General features: G+C 41.7%; 1 long non-coding RNA gene across 3 annotated transcripts in view; it reads right to left on the bottom strand.

Moving 5' to 3' along the window:
* The window catches only part of LOC122680054, a 146959-nt gene that overhangs the window by 55502 nt on the left and 71298 nt on the right, over positions 1-20159 (bottom strand). The window contains exon 3 of one of the 3 annotated variants that reach the window (XR_006336592.1): positions 7518-8642. The exons of the other annotated variants lie outside the window; for them this stretch is intronic. This is a non-coding gene — a long non-coding RNA (uncharacterized LOC122680054). Of the gene's footprint in view, positions 1-7517; positions 8643-20159 lie in introns of those variants that run through there. 3 annotated transcript variants of the gene reach the window in all.

Raw genomic sequence — 20159 nt, 5'->3', positions numbered from 1 at the left:
ATGTGTTAATGTTTGAACCACTAGTAAAAGCAGCTGAATTTAACTTGCCCTAGTAGAGCTTCCTGGTGGGTCAGACGGTCAAGTGGAGAAGGCAATGGCAACCCCCTCCAGTATTCTTACCTGGACAATCCCCATGGACAGAGGGACCTAGTTGGCTACAGTCCATGGGGCCGCAGAGTCAGACACGACTGAGCGACCAAGCACAGCACAGCGATAGAGCTGAACACAGCCAGTTCCGGAGGACCCACCGTCACACCTGCTCACTCTGTCTGACCGGTAGCTCCGTCCTGCAGAGCGAATCGTGCAAATCTCCCAGATCATGATGCATTTGCCCTTGCCTACAAAATTTAGCAACCTTAACACTTTCTTGTATTTTCTGACATTAAACTACCTAAAGATTCTTTAAAAGTCACATTTAGCAATAAAAAGGGAAAGTACTGATGTGGAAAGAACTTCAAGATAGATTATTAACTGAAAAATGAAAGATGCAGACACCTTGCACAATGTGCTCTCTTTTGCATCTGAAAAGGAGAAAAAAGTTAAAAAGTATGCCCTGCTTTTGCATTTTTTTTTTATTAGTTGGAGGCTAATTACTTCACAACATTTCAGTGGGTTTTGTCATACATTGATATGAATCAGCCATAGATTTACACGTATTCCCCATCCCGATCCCCCCTCCCACCTCCCTCTCCACCCGATTCCTCTGGGTCTTCCCAGTGCACCAGGCCGGAGCACTTGTCTCATGCATCCCACCTGGGCTGGTGATCTGTTTCACCATAGATAGTATACATGCTGTTCTTTTGAAATATCCCACCCTCACATTCTCCCACAGAGTTCAAAAGTCTGTTCTGTATTTCTTTGTCTCTTTTTCTGTTTTGCATATAGGGTTATCGTTACCATCTTTCTAAATTCCACATATATGTGTTAGTATGCTGTAATGTTCTTTATCTTTCTGGCTTACTTCACTCTGTATAAGGGGCTCCAGTTTCATCCATCTCATTAGGACTGATTCAAATGAATTCTTTTTAACGGCTGAGTAATATTCCATGGTGTATATGTACCACAGCTTCCTTATCCATTCATCTGCTGATGGGCATCTAGGTTGCTTCCATGTCCTGGCTATTATAAACAGTGCTGTGATTAACATTGGGGTGCACGTGTCTCTTTCAGATCTGGTTTCCTCAGTGTGTATGCCCAGGAGTGGGATTGCTGGGTCATATGGCAGTTCTATTTCCAGTTTTTTAAGAAATCTCCGCTGTTAAAAGGGGCTACCTTGCTGGGTCTGGAAACCCGCTCTTCTTTTTCAGTTGGAGTATAATTACTTCACAATGTCGTATTAGTTCCTGCTGCACAACAACATAAACCCGCTGTAAGTACACATATATCCGCTCCCCGCTGAGCTGAGCGGTCTGTGCTCTATGGCAGCTTCTCACTAGCTAGTTACTTACACAAGGGAGTATATATATTTCAGAGCCACTCTCTTGGTTTGTCCCACCTTCCCCTCCCCCACTCTGTCCACAAGTCCATTCTCTACATCTGCATCTCTACTCCTGTGCTGCAAATAGGTTCATCTGTATCATTTTTCTAGATTTCATATGATATAGATAAATACATGTGCATGTGTTAATATACAATATTTGGTTTTCTTTTTCTGACTTACTTCACGCTGTATAACTGACTCTAGGTTCATCCATATGAACAGATGACCCAGTTTCATTCATTTTTTATAGCTGAGCAATATTCCATTGTATATATGTGCCACATCTTCATCCATTCATCTGCTGATGTACATCTAGGTTCTTTCCTGGCTATTGTAAATAATGCTGCGATGAACACTGAGGTACATGTGTCTTTTTGAATTACAGTTTTCTCAGGGTATATGCCAGTAGCGAGATTGATGGGTCATATGGTTCTTTGTACTGTTTGGCCATCTAGGGAATTTCCCATACTTTGGGGATGCAATAAACAAAAATTAAAAGGTTTTCAAAATGTTGCATTTACTGCTCTGGTTCTTTAGCAGAAATTCAACATATCCGTTTAACATCATCAGTATTTTTGTCAGAATTGTTACTATTTCTGTAACTTTCCAAAACTGCATATGCTATGAATGATCAGTTCAACTTTATTTTTTCCATTTTTGTATATGATTTTGCAGAACATGGGTTTTTTCAAAAAACCATAAATTGTAATAACTCTGTCAACTAGTCATAGCTCTTTCCTTCTTCCATGTTCTCCTTCTCCTTCCAGTCTCCTATCAAATCCAGTCTTACATCAATCACCTCACATCATCTACCATGTAGAGAGATAGGTCTTAAAGATCTTCTAACATGTTACTTCCAGGAGAGACAGCAGACTGTATTTGACATTTGAAGTGACTGTTTATCATGACAAAGCAACGCTATGTCTCCAAAGGAGTAGCCAGATACCAAGCAAAGGATTTTAGTTCTCATACACACTGAAAATAAACTAAGGACTGTTTCTTCTCAAAAAGGCTTTCCAGGTGTTCAGAGGGAAAGATTCCACCTGCCAATGCAGGAGACACCAGAGAGGTCAGCTTGGTCCCTGCGTTGGGACGATCCCCTGGAGGAGGAAACGGCCTCTCACTCCAGTAGTCTTGCCAGGAAAGTCCTATGCTGCCCATGGTATCACAAAGAGTCAGACACAACTGAGTACACACATCATTTCTAAAAAAAAGAGTTACTTTTAAAAGCATTTGTGTGTAGAGGAAACCATAGAATTTGAACACTCAAGAGATAACAGCAAGTCATTCAATAGCAAATATCTTTCCATTTCATAGCTCATACCCCCAGGCTACCCAGCATTTCTTGGATAAACACAGTTTCACAATCTTAAGACACAATGCATTAGTTTCAAAGAAAATGGTTTAATTTCACAAGGTACTAGCCTAGACTCAGAAGTATTAACTAGCTAACAGTCTGTGAAGTCTTAATCCACAGGCTGCTATTAATGAAGTAAATAGCTTATGAAGTAAGTTTAGTGACAGTTACTTCTTACAGAGAAAAACATGCTAAATATCAAGGATAGTACAAGCCTTCTAACGATTATATCTAATAAATGATCAGTTAATCAAAAAAAATCAAGAAATCCAAATATTCTTCCTATATATTGTGTGTGTGTGTTTTTATTATTTAAAACATACATCTGCATATGTCTGCATACTGTTAACCAAACTTTTGATGTAGGGCCAAGGCCTTTTCTTTGAGCATGGGTCTAAGAGCTGATGGAGTTTCAAGTTTTCTTTCTGGCATAGGTTACATTCATAATACACATCTACAGTTACCTACCTGCAGTTTCTGGTTTCCATTTCCTAAAGTAGAGTGGGATGCTTCCAGAATGAGCTAAATGCAAATTCATTCTAGATTTAGTAATTTCCTCTTAGATTCTTACGACTATCAGTAATTGTAAGCCTAATTTAAAACTGTTTCTGAAGCATTCAACGTAGTATTTTCAAAGAAACAACTCTTTTGCCCTCATGTAATATTTAATTGTAACATGATCACAGTACATATACAACTGGTATACACAGGTTAGAGAAAAGACAATGGATTTTTGGAAAACATAGTACTCACTGGTGAGAGAACTAGATGGATAAAATAGACACCCAGCATATAACAATATGCTGTGGGTGACATAATGTTCTCCTAAGGAGATGGGGGAAGTTGGTGAATCTGGAGGAAGTAGAAAGTCAATTAAGTTCAGGGTTGTAAGAGAATATTTATTGTCATCTGAAAGTATTTAATCTTTAAATACTTCAGTTTTAGAATAACTGAAACCCAGATGGCACCCAACAGCAGTGACAAGGAACTTCTACAGAAGACATACAGTTGAAAGATAATATTCAAGATTTTCTAATCTCAAGCCTTTATGTAACAGAGAAGTACATTTTAGCTCAAAGAATACAGGTGACTTTTCCAAATTCAGTCAGCTGATTAATAGTGACACCAAAAGTCCTCACTCCTTAGTCAACATACAGTTCAGTTCAGTCTCTCAGTCACGTCTGACTCTTTGTGACCCCATAAACTGCAGCACGCCAGGCCTCCCTGTCCATCACCAACTCCCAGTTCACCCAAACTCAAGTCCATTGAGTCAGTGATGCCATCCAGCCATCTCATCCTCTGTCATCCCCTTCTCCTCCTGCCCTCAATCTTTCCCAGCATCAGGGTCTTTTCAAACGAGTCAGCTCTTTGCATCAGGTGGCCAGAGTATTGGAGGTTCAGCTTCAACATCAGTCCTTCCAATGAACACCCAGGACTGATCTCCTTTAGAATGGACTGGTTGGATCTCCTTGCAGTCCAAGGGACTCTCAAGAGCCTTCTCCAACACCACAGTTCAAAAGCATCAACTTTTCGGCGCTCAGCTTTCTTCACAGTCCACCTCTCACATCCATACATGACTACTGGAAAAACCATAGCCTTGACCAGACGGACCTTTGTTGGCAAAGTAATGTCTCCGCTTTTTAATATGCTGTCTAGGTTGGTCATAACTTTCCTTCCAAGGAGTAAGCATCTTTTAATTTCATGGCTGCAGTCACCATCCACAGTGATTTTAGAGCCCAAAACAATAAAGTCTGCCACTGTTTCCACTGTCTCCCCATCTATTTCCCATGAAGTGATGGGACCAGATGCCATGATCTTAGTTTTCTAAATGTTGAGTTTTAAGCCAACTTTTTCACTCTCCTCTTTCACTTTCATCAAGAGGCTCTTTAGTTCTTCTTCACTTTCTGCCATAAGGGTGGTGTTATCTGCATATCTGAGGTTATTGATATTTCTCCCAGCAATCTTGATTCCAGTTTGTGCTTCCTCCAGCCCAGAATTTCTCACGATGTACTCTGCATAGAAGTTAAATAAGCAGGGTGACAATATACAGCCTTGACGTACTCCTTTTCCTATTTGGAACCAGGCTGTTGTTCCATGTCTAGTTCTAACTGTTGCTTCCTGACCTGCATACAGATTTCTCAAGAGGCAGGTCAGGTGGTCTGATATTCCCATACCTTTCAGAATTTTCCATAGTTTATTGTGATCCACACAGTCAAAGGCTTTGGCATTGTCAATAAAGCAGAAATAAATGTTTTTCTGGAACTCTCTTGCTTTTTCGATAATCCAGCAGATGTTGGCAATTTGATCTCTGGTTCTTCTGCCTTTTCTAAAACCAGCTTGAACATCTGGAAGTTCACTGTTCACATATTGCTGAAGCCTGGTTTGGAGAATTTTGAGCATTACTTCACTAGCATGTGAGGTGAGTGTAATTGTGTGGTAGTTTGAGCATTCTTTGGCATTGCCTTTCTTGGGATTGGAATGAAAACTGACCTTTTCCAGTCCTGTGGCTACTGCTGAGTTTTCCAAATTTGCTGACATATTGAGTGCAGCACTTTCACAGCATCATCTTTTAGGATTTGAAATAGCTCCACTGGAATTCCATCACCTCCACTAACTTTGTCTGTAGTGATGCTTCCTAAGGCCCAGTTGACTTCACATTCCAGGATGTCTGGCTCTAGGTACGTGATCATGCCATCATGGTTATCTGGATCATGAATAGTTCTTCTGTGTATTCTTGCCAGCTCTTCTTAATATCTTCTGCTTCTATTAGGTCCATACCATCTCTGTCCTTTATTGAGCCCATCTTTGCATGAAATGTTCCCTTGTTATCTCTAATTTTCTTGAAGAGATCTCTAGTCTTTCCCATTTCATTGTTTTCCTCTATTTCTTTGCATTGATCACTGGGGAAGGCTTTCTTATCTCTCCTTGCTATTCTTTGGAACTCTGCACTCAAATGCAAATATCTTTCCTTTTCTCCTTTGCTTTTTGCTTCTCTTCTTTCACAGCTATTTGTAAGGCCTCTTCAGGCAACCATTTTGCCTTTTTGCATTTCTTTTTCTTGGGCATGGTCTTGATCCCTGTCTCCTGTACAATATCATGAACCTCTGTCCATAGTTCATCAGGCCCTCTGTCTATCAGATCTAGTCCCTTAAATATATTTCTCACTTCCACTGTATAATCATAAGGAATTTTATTTAGGTCATAGCCGAATGGTCTAGTGGTTTTCCCCACTTTTTTCAATTTAAGCCTGAATTTGGCAATATGAAGTTCATGATCTGAGCCACATTCAGCCCCCGGTCTTGTTTTTGCTGACTGTATAGAACTTCTCCATCTTTGGCTGCAAAGAATATAATCAATCTGATTTTGGTGTTGGGCATCTGGTGATGTCCATGTGTAGAGTCTTCTCTTGTGTTGTTGGAAGAGGGCATTTGCTATGACCAGAGCATTCTCTTGGCAAAACTCTATTAGCCTTTGCCCTGCTTCATTCTGTACTCCAAGGCCAAATTTGCCTGTTACTGCAGGTGTTTCTTGACTTCCTACTTTTGCATTCCAGTTCCCTAGAATGAAAAGGACATCTTTTTGCGTGTTAGTTCTAGAAGGTCTTATAGGTCTTCATGGAACCATTCAACTTCAACATACAGGGTGCTGGTTATTCTCTATTTACCTCCGTCCCACCTACAATTACTTTCTTCTCTCTTCTGGCAAGATCTGTGCCACAAGAGGCATGTCTCCACTGAGTGTATCACCAGCCTTCCTCTTCTTTTGGCTCCCAGTTGGGTTTGGATCGTGGGAGGCCCTGAGACACTGAGGGGATGAACAGAAAGTGTCTAATTCTCCCACCGCATTTCATCACAGTTCCAGCACGTCCTTCTACATTATAATTTCTGTCAGCAGACAGCTCCAACTTCCACCAGGTGCTGGTAACAACACCTAGAAATAGTCACCGCCTTCCAGCCTCCTTACCTTAACTCCCTCATGCCTCAAGTTATAGAGCCTAAATCCTCCCCACTTCTCAGCATACTGCCCCTTCACTAAATTCTTTTCTGTGAGGTGCCCACTTCTTAAAATATCCTGATGTTTTATGTGTTTATTTATTGACTGAGAGATCCTAGTTCCGCAACCAGGGACTGAACCTAAGCCCCCTGCATTGAGAGGTCAGAGTCTTAACCACTGGACCACAAGGGAAGTCCCTGTGAGACTCTTATAAATGTGCCAAATATTTCTTTCTGGATCCTAGTTATAGGACCAGTTATCACTATATGATTCTCCAGTCATATTTTCCCCTGCCCTGAAGACACGAAATCTTCACTTTTTAGAATTTACACCAGCACTTTAAAGGCAGCTAATGCAATATCTTGATTTTATCTTGTGTTTTCAGACATTTCTTTAGGAAGTGTTGTAGCCTGGATTTCTTTGGGTTTATCTACTTGGGATTCTCTCAGCTTTTTGAACATGAGGGTTTATGTCTTTCACCAAATTTGGGGAATTTCCAGTCATTATCTCTTCAAATAGTTCTCTGTGTTACTCTGTCTCCTCTCCTTCAGGGACTCCAGCCACCGTTGGTTATCATCCTGTGTGTTCCCCAGGGGGTTATTGTTTTTGTGTTTTTTTTTTTCAGTCCATTTTCTCTCCTTTGTTCAGACTGGGGAAATTCTATTGATCTGTCTGAATACTTGAATTTTAAAAAAGAGAGATGTGAGAAAATCTTATTAGAAATATATGTCTGAGGCATTTCCCTGAAAATTCATAACATACTTTTTTTTCAGAGCTCTATAGACAACTAGATTCTTATTTTCCTGTCATGTTGCCTTTGCAGGAAGTAGCTCCAATTTTATTTCCTTTATTGATCTTTTCACAATCTGTACTGATGTTGTTTACAGGCTTTTAGTGGTTTCTTTTCTGCTTCCTTCCCTGGGGAGCCAGCTTTCAAGGGCAGGGACCATACCTTGCTCACTACTGGTTTGCATAGAGTTGGCTCTCTGCAAATATCATTATGAACAAAAAGTGAATAAACAGAGCTACTACCCCTTATATATCCAAGGAAAAACAACTGGCAGGTCCACATATTTTACTGATGGGGCTGAAGTTGGACCAAGAAAAAGATAACACCCATGTTCACAACCTGGGAATTTTAACCTCCTGGGGTGTGTAACCTCCAAAAAGGGGAGCCCACTTGTAGCCTGTCTTACCCAGATATGCCGAGAAGTCTTAGTAAAATCAAATTTAACTGGTATCCAAAAATTGTTCAGACTAAAAGATTAAAACAAATCTTTAATTCCAGTATGTTGAGGAAAGATGGAAGAAGGTTTAGATTCATTGCTGTTGTTGTGTCCGACTCTTTGCAACCCCATGGACTGCAGCACACCAGGCTTCCCTTCACTATCTCTTAGAGGTTCATTGAGACAGTGATGCTAACTAACCATCTCACACAACAAATTCCTTAAAAGCCTTTCCCCCTAACTTCCTGCCCCATCATTTCCCTTGCTGCTCTCTCCTATATTGCAACACAGTCCACCAGTTCTCCCCATGTACCCCCACAAGTCCCCAAAGCCCTCCTCCACACCAGATGGCATCATAAGTTCCCTCGCCCTTTCTTCTTGCCCTCCTTGACATCATCATTTTTCTTCTTCTCTTGCTCTGCATACATTTTGTATTCTTTTTTTTTTTTCTTTCGGTTCTTCACTCTCCCATCACCCTGCTCTGATAAACAAGGCCAAGAAGCTCCCTGGAGAGGGCAGAATCTTCCTTGCTGGTCAGTTTGAAGAGGAGATCACATTGGTGGAGGCACAAGAAGGGATGCTCACCCTGGAAGGAAAGGGAGGGAGGAGAATGCCGTGCAAGAGAGAGGTAAGAAAAAGCAAAAACGAGTCCCTTCCCCACATCACAGTGACATTCGGACAGACAAGGACAAGATGCCATTGTAACTGTACCTGCTGATTCATTTCACAACTTTGCTTTCTCTCCCCTCCCTAGCCACTCCCCTGTCCTCCTGGCATTTCCCCCTCTCTGTTGTTTGGTCCAACAAGGTTTCAGTCAGGGCTTTCCAGCCTCTGAATGATAAGAACTATGCGCTGTGGGCTCAGAACAGAAACTGCCATTTTATGTCCTCGCTCTGAAGTAAGAAACTTAAAACACAGCCTAGAAGTATTTATCTCACTGTTGAAGGTAATGATGTAAAAAAGCTTAAATGAGGGCTTCCCTTGGCGGCCCACTGGTTAAGAATCTGCCTTGGCTGGGGATATGGGTTCACATCCCACATGCCACGGAGCAGCTAAGCCTGTGCACCACTACTGAGCCCGTGCTCTAGAGCCTCGGAGCACAACTACTGAGCCCACGTGCAACAAATACCAAAGCCTGCTCACCCGAGAGCCTGTGCTCTGCGACGAGAGAAGTCAGTACAGTGAGAAACCTGGGCACCGCAACCAGAGAGCAGTCCCCACTCACTGCAACTAGAGAAAGCCCACAAGTAGCCATGATGACCCACTGCAGCCAAAAAATGCTTAAACAAACTGGCTTCAAGCTATGAAAAAGTAGCAGCAGAGTTTAGGATCCTAGGCTCTGGAGAGTGACTGAGCTATTTCAGCCCCACCACTTAGCAGTGGCCTAAGCCCCTATCCAGATGCTGAGCATCCCTGATGCCAGCTACTCTGTCGGGAAATGCAAAGGATAATATGCTGCCCCAGAGGGGTTCTCTGAGGGTGAAATGAATACTTCAGGTGAAGTGTTAAATCAATACCTGGCAGATAGTCAAGTTCAACAAACTTTAGCTGTTGTCATGGCTGTTGTTGAATCACACATAGGCTGACTGATCTTATCCCAGAAAACAGGGAAGTGTGGGTTTATGAAAGACAAACAGGCCAAAAAGGGCTGGGACCAACATTTGCATACCTATCTAACCAAGGGCCTTATCGAATACCCCTCAACATGTCCTAACTGGCTTTCATTCAGTCTTTGCTCTGGTTTCCATGTGAAGGACAGCAACGTGCAACTTTTCAATCACAGGAAATCATGCAGAATGTAGGGCCCACAAGACACCATGAGTTTCCCCTGGGGCACAGAGGGACAAACAAGCGCTTTGCACACTGAGAGATTACAAGAGCCCACCTTCCAGAGGGGCTGGGCCAATGGGCCCAATGGCCGGGGCACTCATAGAAGATTCCAGTCCTTTTGTTCTCTCAGACTTCCACAGGATTTAAATGGTGGGAGGTGGGGGCGGGAGGGAGGGGCCAGAGAGGGAGGGTGGCCAGCTCAAAGCTGTGAGTAAAGGCGACTTGCTATATTAATCCATGTGATTAATCCAGCATGCTAAGGAAGAGTCTTTACAGAATCGAAACTTGCGTGGTTTTGATCCAGGGAGATTAGAAAACACTGCTGCTTTTACTTGCCAGTGCCTCCTTGGCTTTGTGCTAGAGCTGTATTCTTCGGAGTCCAGTAGGAACAAAGGAGGAAGCATTTCTGTGAGCACGGGGAGCACGGGCACGTTGACAAACGTCCTTCTTCCCCTCCCCTTCTGGGAGACCCTTCCTGAATTTCCCAAGAACTAAGCCCAGGGTTTGTGTTTGCATCATTTCCCTCCAAAAGCCAAACGACTGAAAATTCCACCCCTCCTCCGCCCAGTGAGATTTCTGTCAACCCATGAAAAGTGGTTTTCACCCAGGCCTGGGTGGATGGCAGATCCCACCCCAAGCTCTTTGCAAGACAGTGGTGAGAATGGCGCAGAAGCTTTCAGGATTCCAGTGGGAACCATGGCTTCTTCAGGAGGGGAAGTAGCCTGAAAGCGTCCTGTCAGAATCCGAGAGTTTTCTCACATGTTTTAGTGTGAGAAGAACGGGAGCCTTTGGAAATGGCAGAGAAAGAGCAAGAAAGCCTTCAGGAAATGCAAACTTATCTGGGCAAGGCCCAGTCAGGCTTCATCCACCTCTGGTGGGCTATGAGGCAATTCTGAAGACTGACGTGAGCTACATCTGAGTGAACAATGACATTTTGAAGCCATTTCATCTCTCCTAATTATACTTGGGAAAGTGAAAGTGGCTCAGTTGTGTCCGACTCTTTGCAACCCCAGGACTACACAGTCCATGGAATTCTCCAGGCCAGAATACTGGAGTAGGTAGCCTTTCCCTTCTCCAAGGGATCTTCCCAACACAGAGATCAAACCCAGGCCTCCCGCACTGCAGGCAGATTCTTTACCAACTGAGCTATCAGGGAAGCCCAATTATACTTGGGAGGAGCAAACATAACTATTCTCCAGGAAGCCTCTGGGGTCTATGCTACAGGGGTCTCCAACCTTGGGGAGACTTTTCCAGCCAGTGGATTGTGCTGAAGCCACCCACAGTGCCAGCAGAATGCTGGTGAGGGGTAGCAGTCACAGGAAGCTTCCTGGGGCATGTTTAGGGACTGAGAAGCGCTTCACTCTCAGTTCTAGAAAAAGAGAGAACTATGGTTTGCCAGTGAAGTGGGGAGAGTGAGGAGAACAAGACCCCAGCTCTCCCTCTCCCCTTCCTGACCCTTCTTATAGTTCTCCAGGCCGTGATCCCTAACCTACTGCCAAGACTGACGCCAGCAGACGGTGAGCTCCCAGCTGAATGTCAAGGTCACCCAGCTACTATTGCTACTGCTGCTACTGCTAAGTCACTTCAGTCATGTCCAACTCTGTGTGAGCCCATCCCTGGGATTCTCCAGGCAAGAACACTGGAGTGGGTTGCCATTTCCTTCTCCAATGCATAAAAGTGAAAAGTGAAAGTGAAGTCGCTCAGGCATGTCTGACTCTTCACGACCCCATGGACTGCAGCCTACCAGGCTCCTCCGTCCATGGGATTTTCCAGACAAGAGTACTGGAGTGGGGTGCCATTGCCTTAGTCAGTGTGAAAGTGAATGTGTCAGTCACTCAGTCATGTCCTACTCTTTGTGACCCCATGGACTGTAGCCCACCAGGCTCCTCTGTCCATGGGATTCTTCAGGCAAGAATACTGGAGTGGGCTGCCATTTCCTTATCCAGGGGATCTTCCTGACCCAGAGATTGAACCCAGGTCTCCTGCATTTCAGGGCAGATTTTTTACCATCTGAGCCACCAGGGTTCATAAAAAAGCTGAAAGACTTCACTGTTAGAAATAACTTTACACTCCCCTGACTTTCCTCACTGTTGTTCCCCTGTCCCCAGCATGGTGCTTGGTGCAGAGTCAGCATTTAATAAATATTTGAACTGTGTCATAGAACTCATTGCCCTTTGATAAATTCCTAATGTCTCTACTAAATTATAAGATCTTCAAGGATAATCACATTGACAGATTTATCCATGCGTCCCCCTTCCCCCACCAACACCTAGCAGAACATCCAGAACATGGTAGGTTTTTAGTAAGCGGTGCTTGACTCTGTGGTCTGTGGCACAATCTGCTTACATGCAGTCTTGTCATAGGGATCTCTGGACAGCATGACTTGTGTTTGCACATGTGTGTGTATGTGTTTGTGTGCATGGACAGACACATACTCTTGTCTGCACTTACATCTATACTGGCATACATGTGGGGTTTCCCTGGTGGCTCAGATGGTAAAGAATCTGCCTGCAATGCAGGAGACCTAGGATCAATCCCTGGTTTGGGGAGATCTCCTGGAGAAGGGAATGGCTACCCACTCCAGTATTCCTGCCTGGAGAATTCCATGGACGGAGGAACCTGGTGGGCTATAGTCTATCAGATCATGTACGTATCTTGCTCTGAAAGGAGCAGCCCCAAGGAAAATGAGAAGTGGGAGGCCATAAGTTTTGGCTAGTTATCAACCCTACTATCTGCAATTTTTTAAAAATATATATTTCTATAACATTCTGCTGACTGACCCTCTGGGTTTGCATCGGTTGATTGAAAATACTCAAAAACAGATAATAGGTCATCCGGTCTCCTTCTCCTCTTGCTTTATGGCTCAGGAGACTGATCCAGAGAGGTTAAACAGCTTGCCCAAGGTCACATAGCAGATGATGGAGCCAAGGCCTCACATTCTCTCACCTCCTTGAGTCTCAGCAACCTAGTTTGAGCTCTATGACTCTTGAAAACCTACTTTTGCTAAAGTTACCGAATGGTCCTAGTTATCAAATTAAATGAGCATCCTTAGTACATTTCTTTTTGTCTTTCTTTACTATTTTATGCCAACTCGACTCTCCATCCTGTTGAAACCCATAACCTCCTTTAAACATTGCTAACAGTCATGCTAACGGTCATCAGCCATTTGATGGGGGACAGGCACATTCCAAGAACTTTGTTTTGTGGCCCTTATCCCTCACAATGAACTCTAGGAGCAGATATACGACTGTCCCCATTTTTTAAAATTTATTTGGCTGTGCTGGGTCTTAGTTGCAGAACATGGGATCTACTTCTCTGACCAGGGATTGAACCCGGGCCCCTTGCATTAAGAGAGCAGAGTCTTAACCACTGGACCACCAGGAAAGTCCCATATTTGTCCTTATTTTAATTTAGGAATACTAAGGAGAAGTGAGGATAAGGAACTTGGCCTAGGTCACACAATTCATCCATGGTTAACTTGAAATTTAAACTCAAAAGTCGGCCTGTGGATTGGGTACTTCCCACCACAATTAGGAAGCACCAAGGAAAGTGAGAAGTGGGAGGCCATAAGTTTTGGCTAGTTATCAACCCTACTATCTGCAATTTTTTAAAATATATATTTCTTTTTTTTTTTTTGACTTGTTATTGAACTTTTTTTTTTTTTTTATTAGTTGGAGGCTAATTACTTCACAACATTTCAGTGGGTTTTGTCATACATTGATATGAATCAGCCATAGATTTACACGTATTCCCCATCCCGATCCCCCCTCCCACCTCCCTCTCCACCCGATTCCTCTGGGTCTTCCCAGTGCACCAGGCCCGAGCACTTGTCTCATGCATCCCACCTGGGCTGGTGATCTGTTTCACCATAGATAGTATACAATATATATTTCTATAAGATTCTGCTGACTTACCCTCTGGGTTCTCATCCGTTGATTGAAAATATTCAAAACCAGAGAACAGATCATCTGGTCTCCTCCTCTTGCTCCTCCACAACTGTCAGCTCCTGCCTCTTTCTCACCTTTCTTGGTCACATGCCTTCTCAGTTTCTCTCTCCTTTCGTGTCCCTAAAATATTATCCCTCTGAGTTCCAGTCTCAGCCCTCATTTCTTTTCCCCACTTTTCATCATCTAATCCACTCTCAAGACTTTCTTACAACCCCTGTATGATTCCATAACTTTTTCTCAAGCTCAGACCTCTACTCTAGGTCACAAACAAATAAAAGCTCTATATAAAGGTCTACTTCAATATCTGTATCTACTAAGGTCCACTGCACAGAATGGTGTCCTTTCCTAATTTCTGCTCAGTTCAGTTGCTCTGTCATGTCACTCTTTGCGACCCCATGGACTGCAGCACGCCCGGCCTCCCTGTCCATCACCAACTCCTGGAGTTTACTTCTGCTCAGCTGATAAGAAATTTGGTTTAGATTTATGATATTCCAGTATTTTTTCTCCTCATGCCACTTGGGTTTGGTTTATTTAAGGCAAAAATAGCAAACTAATCCCTCCTTGTTATTTTAACGAAAGGTATATTTGTTGCTTTTAACCAAAGCAACACACACTGCAAGAGGAACATGCCACCTGTCAGCTGAGGCAAGGTCCCAGGTGCTCATGGGGCCAATTGAGACTCCAAAAACTCCTTCTTCATCACTACCATCATCTTGGGCCTGGCAACTGATCCCATGATCATGGTCAGAAATGGAAAATCAAAGGCTGATTTTGATTTTGGCTACAGCCCATGAGGTCGCATAGAGTTGGACACAACTGAAGCAACTTGGCACACACGTAAAATAGACAACTAATGAGAGCATACTGTATAGCACAGGGAACTCTATTCGGTGCTCTGTGGTGACCCAAATAGGAAGTAAATCCAAAACACAGAGGATATGTGTATACATATAACTGATTCATTTCACTGTACAGTGGAAACTAATGCAACATTGTTAAGCAACTCTACTCCAATACAAATTAATTAAAAAATTCCCAGATGATTTGTATATACAATAAAGACATAAAACACACTTTCTAAAGAACAAAATATCTTTCCCATGGTATATGAGGCTGATCATGACCCACCATCTATTTATCCCTTTCCCAAACCCTGATCTCACAGGGCTCTCTCTGTGGTCTGTTTGACAAATTAAGGAACCTGGGGCATCAAAAATCTAAAGAGCCCCTATATATGCTGTCCACAAGAGACCCACCTCAAAACAAGGGACACATACAGACTAAAAGTAAAGGGCTGGAAAAAAATATTTCACGCAAACGGAGACCAAAAGAAAGCAGGAGTCACAATACTCATATCAGATAAAATAGACTTTAAAATAGAGGCTGTGAAAAGAGACAAAGAAGGACACTACATAATGATCAAAAGATCAATCTGAGAAGATATAACAATTATAAATATATATGCACCCAACATAGGAGCACCGCAATATTTAAGGCAAATGCTAACAAGTATGAAAGGGGAAATTAACAATAACACAATAATAGTGGGAGATTTTAATACCCCACTCACACCTATGGACAGATCAACTAAATAGAAAGTTAAAAAGGAAATACAAACTTTAAATGACACAATGGACCAACTAGACCTAATTGGTATCTATAGGACATTTCACCCCAAAACAATCAATTTCACCTTTTTCTCAAGTGCACATGGAACCTTCTCCAGAATAGATCACATCCTGGGCCATAAATCTAGCCTTGGGAAATTCAAAAAAATTGAAATCATTCCAGTCATCTTTTCTGACCACAATGCAGTAAGATTAGATCTCAATTACAGGAAAAAAAACTATTAAAAATTCAAACATATGGAGGCTAAATAACACGCTTCTGAATAACCAACAAATCATAGAAGAAATCAAAAAAGAAATCAAAATATGCATAGAAACTAATGAAAATGAAAACACAACAACCCAAAACCTATGGGACACTGTAAAAGCAGTGCTAAGGGGAAAGTTCATAGCATTACAGGCTTACCTCAAGAAACAAGAAAAAAGTCAAATAAATAACCTAACTCTACACCTAAAGCAACTAGAGAAAGAAGAAGTGAATAACCCCAGGGTTAGTAGAAGGAAAGAAATCTTAAAAATTAGGGCAGAAATAAATTCAAAAGAAAAAATCATAAAAATAGCATAAAATCATAGCAAAAATCAATAAAGCTAAAACCTGTTTTTTTTAAAAGATAAATAAAATTGACAAACCATTAGCCAGACTCATCAAGAAACAAAGGGAGAAGAATCAAATCAACAAAATTAGAAACGAAAATGGAGAGATCACAACAGACAACACAGAAATACAAAGGATTATAAGAGACTACTGACAGCAGCTATATGCCAATAAAATGGACAACCTGGAAGAAATGGACAAATTCTTAGAAAAGTATAACTTTCCAAAACTGAACCAGGAAGAAATAGAAGATCTTAACATGCCCATCACAAGCATAGAAATTGAAACTGTAATCAGAAATCTTCCAGGAAACAAAAGCCCAGGACCAGATGGCTTCAAAGCTGAATTCTACCAAAAATTTAGAGAAGAGCTAACACCTATCTTACTCAAACTCTTCCAGGAAACTGCAGAAGAAGGTAAACTTCCAAACTCATTCTATGAGGCCACCATCACCCTAATTCCAAAACCAGACAAAGATGCCACAAAAAAAAAAAAAGAAAAGAAAACTACAGGCCAATATCACTGATGAACATAGATGCAAAAATCCTTAACAAAATTCTAGCAAACAGAATCCAACAGCATATTTAAAAGATCATACATCAGGACCAAGTAGGCTTTATCCCAGGAATGCAAGGATTCTTTAATATCCACAAATCAATCAATGTAATACACCACAAACAAATGGAAAGATAAAAACCATATGATTATCTCAATAGATGCAGAAAGAGTCTTTGACAAAATTCAACATCCATTTTATAACAAAAACTCTCCAGAAAGCAGGAATAGAAGGAACATACCTCAACACAATAAAAGCTATATATGACAAACCCACAGCAAACATTATCCTCAATGGTGAAAAAGTGAAAGCATTTCCCCTAAAGTCAGGAACAAGGCAAGGGTGCCCACTCTCACCACTACTACCACTACTATTCAACATAGTTTTGGAAGTTTTGGCCACAGCAATCAGAGCAGAAAAAGAAATAAAAGGAATCCAGATAGGAAAAGAGGAAATAAAATGCTCACTGTTTGCAGATGACATGATCTCTACATAGAAAACCCTAAAGACTCTACCAGAAAATTACTAGAGCTAATCAATGAATATAGTAAAGTTGCAGGATATAAAATTAACACACAGAAATCCCTTGCATTCCTATACACTAACAATGAGAAAATAGAAAGAGAAATTAAGGAAACAATACCATTCACCATTGCAACAAAAAGAATAAAATACTTAGGAATATATCTACCTAAAGAAACAAAAGACCTAAATATAGAAAACTATACACTGGTGAAAGAAATCAAAGAGGACACAAACAGATGGCGGAATATACCATGTTCATGGATTAGAAGAATCAATATTGTGAAAATGACTATACTACCCAAAGCAATCTATAGATTCAATGCAACCCCTATCAAGCTACCAATGGTATTTTTCATAGAACTAGAACAAATAATTTTACAATTTGTATGGAAATACAAAAGACCTCGAATAGCCAAAGCAACCTTGAAAAAGAAGAATGGAACTGGAGGAATTAACCTGCCTGACTTCAGGCTATACTACAAAGCCACAGTCATCAAGACAGTATGGTACTGGCACAAAGACAGAAATATAGATCAATGGAACAAAATAGAAAGCCCAGAGATAAATCCAAATACCTATGGACACCTTATCTTCGACAAAGGAGGCAAGGATATACAATGGAAAAAAAGCACCACTCTTTAACAAGTGGTGCGGGGAAAACTGGTCAACCACTTGTAAAAGAATGAAACTAGAACACTTTCTAACACCATACACAAAAATAAACTCAAAATGGATTAAAGATCTAAATGTAAGACCAGAAACTATAAAACTCCTAGAGGAGAACATAGGCAAAACACTCTCCGACATAAATCACAGCAGGATCCTCTATGACCCACCTCCCAGAATATTAGAAATAAAAGCAAAAATAAACAAATGGGACCTAATTAAACTTAAAAGCTTTTGCACAACAAAGGGAACTATAAGCAAGGTGAAAAGACAGCCTTCAGAATGGGAGAAAACAGTAGCAAATGAAGCAACAGACAAAGAATTAATCTCAAAAACATACAAGCAACTCCTGCAGCTCAATTCCAGAAAAATAAATGACCCAATCAAAAAATGGGCCAAAGAACTAAACAAACATTTCTCCAAAGAAGACATACAGATGGCTAACAAACACGTGAAAAGATGCTCAACATCACTCATTATTAGAGAAATGCAAATCAAAACCACAATGAGGTACTATTTCACACCAGTCAGAATGGCTGCTATCCAAAAGTCTGCAAGCAATAAATGCTGAAGAGGGTGTGGAGAAAAGGGAACCCTCTTACACTGTTGGTGGGAATGCAAACTAGTACAGCCACTATGGAGAACAGTGTGGAAATTCCTTAAAAATCTGGAAATAGAACTGCCATATGATCCAGCAATCCCACTCCTGGGCACACACACCAAGGAAACCAGAGCTGAAAGAGACACATGTACCACAATGTTCATCGCAGCACAGTTTATAATAGCCAGGACATGGAAGCAACCTAGATGTCCATCAGCAGATGAATGGATAAGAAAGCTGTGGTACATATACACAATGAAATATTACTCAGCCATTAAAAAGAATACATTTGAATCAGCTCTAATGAGGTGGATAAAACTGAAGCCCATTATACAGAGTGAAGTAAGCCAGAAAGAAAAACACCAATACAGTATACTAACACATATATGTGGAATTTAGAAAGATGGTAACAATAACCCTAAATGCAAGGCAGAAAAAGAGACACAGATGTATAGAACACACTTTTGGACTCTGTGGGAGAAGGCAAGGGAGGGATGATCCAAGAGAATAGCATTGAAACATCTATATTATCAATTGTGAAACAGATCGCCAGCCCAGATTTGATGCATGAGACAAGCGCTCAGAGCTGGTGCACTAGGATGACCCAGAAGGATGGGATGGGGAGGCAGGTGGGAGGGGGGTTCAGGATGCGGAACACATGTAAATCCATGGCTGATTCATATCAATGTATGGCAAAAACCACTACAATATTGTAAAGTAATTCACCTCCAACTAATATAAATAAATGAAAAAAAAAAAATCTAAAGAGGCAATTCCCCATCTTCTCCATCCTGGCCACCCTAGAGCCTAGCACAGTTCCTACCTCACAAGACACATGCTGAATCAAACTGAACTGGATCAATGTACCCTTTAAAACATAGATTTCTGAAATAATACAGCACTACATTCATATTGCATCTTTCATCCGGGTATGGTCTAACCGGAACATAAAGCAATGCATGAAGAAAAGACAGTCAGTGTCATGAGCTAGATGCATCTTACTGCTTCAAACATGGAAGATGTCATCATGGGGCAGGGGAGGTGGGGACATGGTCCTGTCTGTGAAATCCTTGCTGCTCTCAGTTAATTTACTGCCTGAAGTGAAACCCATGCTCTATATATTAAAGCACAACCCCCACCTTTCTTTTGTTTAAGAAGAGCAAACTTTCACCACAAAGATACAAGAACAACAAATATTGATCTTCTTGACGGATGGTACACCTCACGCCACAGGCCACTCAAGCATCTGCTCGTTACCACCCAGCCCTCCCCTTTGTGGGGAAATCGTGCCAAGTGGCCTCCTGTGTTAAGCGACTGCAGATCGCAAATATTTAAAAGAAATAAATTTCTCTGAATGAAAGCACCTTTCTTTGTTCTTCAACCCCCTCTCCTCCCAAGTCATGTTGATTCTGGGGCTCTGCATACTGCCAGCACCTGGACTTTCAATTGTTTGCTTGCCAAGATCGCTGCGGTTTCCTTGCTTGGTTTTAGGAACCATTATAAGTACAGTAGCCAATGAAGGTGTGTTTTCTTTCTCTCCTGGCAATCTGTAGGGGAAGCATGGGCTTCAGGACACCTAGCAGCAACTGTTATTAGAGTGCAAGGGAAGAGGGGTACAAAATTTGGAACTGCTCTGTCTGAGCATTGATCTCCTAGGAGGATGAGAAATGGACCACCGTTGCAGACCAAAAGGAAAGGACTGGATTTCCTCAGTAGCCTTAGTATTTGGCAGAAAAATTTTTAAACCTGGTTTTT

The sequence above is a fragment of the Cervus elaphus genome, chromosome 22 (assembly GCF_910594005.1).
Source record: "Cervus elaphus chromosome 22, mCerEla1.1, whole genome shotgun sequence".
Taxonomy (NCBI): domain Eukaryota; kingdom Metazoa; phylum Chordata; class Mammalia; order Artiodactyla; family Cervidae; genus Cervus; species Cervus elaphus.
The sequence above is the reverse complement of the archived record's forward strand: the minus strand, read 5'-3'. Positions and strand labels throughout refer to the sequence as shown.